General features: G+C 35.7%; 1 pseudogene; it reads right to left on the reverse strand.

Moving 5' to 3' along the window:
* Nucleotides 1-1,457: 1,457 nt before the first annotated feature.
* Nucleotides 1,458-1,554, reverse strand: LOC138822097 (U6 spliceosomal RNA; annotated as a pseudogene).
* Between the last annotated feature and the right edge of the window lie 385 nt (nt 1,555-1,939).

Genomic DNA, 1,939 nt, shown 5'->3' on the forward strand with positions numbered 1-1,939 from the left:
GTTAGGCAATTCTTAGGAATCTGGGGAACAAGATGAAAATGTAAGGAATGGTATCAATTGCAAGAAAAAAATTGGAGAATGATAAAAGTATATTTCTTCATTGGGCTGCCGAAAATATTCAGCTTACTACAGTGCGGATACTTCTTTCCCAAAAGGCCACTTATGTGAATAGTAGGGATGATGATCAGTATACCCCTCTTTGAGAAGCCTACGGTGGACACTTAGACATTGTCAGTGAGTTGGTGTCTCAAGTGGCACATGCAATAACTGTAGATCACTGGACACTCCTGAACAGTGCATATACGTGGAATAATACCAGAGTGGCTTCTTTCTTACTTCATCATGATACAGATACCAATGCCCAAACTAAAGGACTCTTTTTTTTTTTAATTATTTTTGGTCTGGTCGTGGGGCCTGAACTCTGGGCCTGGACGCTGTCCCTCATCTCTTCAGCTCAAGGCTAGCGCTCTACCACTTGAGCCACAGCACCACTTCCCGCTTTTTTTTTCTGCTTATGTGGTGCTGAAGAATCGAACCTAGGGCCTCATGTATGCAAGGCAAGCGCTCTACCACTGAGCCACTTTCCCAGCCCAAATATTTTTGTTTGTTTGATTTTTGTTGTTGTTGTGGGTTTTTTTTTTTTTTTGGTCGGTCATGGGGCTTGAATTCTGGTCCTGGAGCTATCCCTGTGATCTTCAGCTCAAGGTGAGCCCTCTACCACTTGAGACACAGCTCCACTTCCAGTTTTCTAGTGGTTTATTTGAGATAAGAGTACCACAGATTTTCCTTCCCAGGCTGGCTTTGAAACATGATCCTCAGATCTCAGTCTCCTGTGCAGCTAGGATTATAGGCATGAACCACCAGTGCCCGGCAGCACCAATATTTTACTGTAAAAATTCATTGATTCCGCGGAATTCTTCCAAGTGAATTGCCTGCCTTGGATGGAAAAATGTATTCAATAGTTTTTGTAAACATGTACAATAATTTCTTCAGTGTTTGTGATTTTCTAATAAGAAATAATTTTAATATACCTGTTGAAATGAGTAGTACAGAAACCAAAATATTTCTGGTGCTTGTCTGAAAAAGTATATTTTAAAATATTCTATATTCTATGTTTGCATAATGTTCATAATTTATTTTCTCCTATATATACTTTGAATTCTATATTATTTTATAATATATACGTTCATTAATGTGTCCTTTCCGATTGTATTCCATATAGAAACAGTTTGATTCCTTTTTTTCTAGGTCTTTATTATTTTTCTTTGGGATAAAATGACAATGTTGTCTAATTTGAAAAGTTTTGTAAAGTTTATGCTATGTAAACGCCTTTCTGAGGTGATTTAATACACTGATGTCAAACTAAATTTGATTATATGAATTACGTGTATTGTTACACTTGTAATTTTGTAATCAACTTTTTAATCACTTTTTTCATTTCTTGCATCTGAAGAATGAAAAATATGGAATACTTCTCAAATTTTCATATTATCCTTGTGCAAGTGCCATGTTAATCTCTGTATTGTAATTTGAGTATACGTGCTGCGGAAGCATGTAATATCCTCTAATTATAATAGTTAATGATGCAATCTTTATACAGGCTTATATCTATGGGTGCCTACTTGTAACAAGGAAACCTTATTGTTCCTAACAATGCTATCGATCTTATTTCCCTAAAATTCTGTGAATAGTGGAAAAAATTATATTGATCAGTCAATTGCTCACATTTGCAAACGTTTTTGCCAATGAATATCTTGTCTTTTTATTTGGAATTTGATCATACTCTCTATTATTTATAGTTAGGTCCAAAGGTGATGGCTTTTTCAAGTACTTATTTATCCAGCTTTGTGGACCTAATGGATTCAAACTAAGCGTTGCTTAAGAGCTACTTCTAAACTTCTTCAGTTGACATTTTCCCAAATGAGGTGTTACTGGAACA

The sequence above is a fragment of the Dipodomys merriami genome, unplaced genomic scaffold (assembly GCF_024711535.1).
Source record: "Dipodomys merriami isolate MVZ:Mamm:240054 unplaced genomic scaffold, mDipMer1.0.p SCAF_987, whole genome shotgun sequence".
Lineage (NCBI taxonomy): Eukaryota > Metazoa > Chordata > Mammalia > Rodentia > Heteromyidae > Dipodomys > Dipodomys merriami.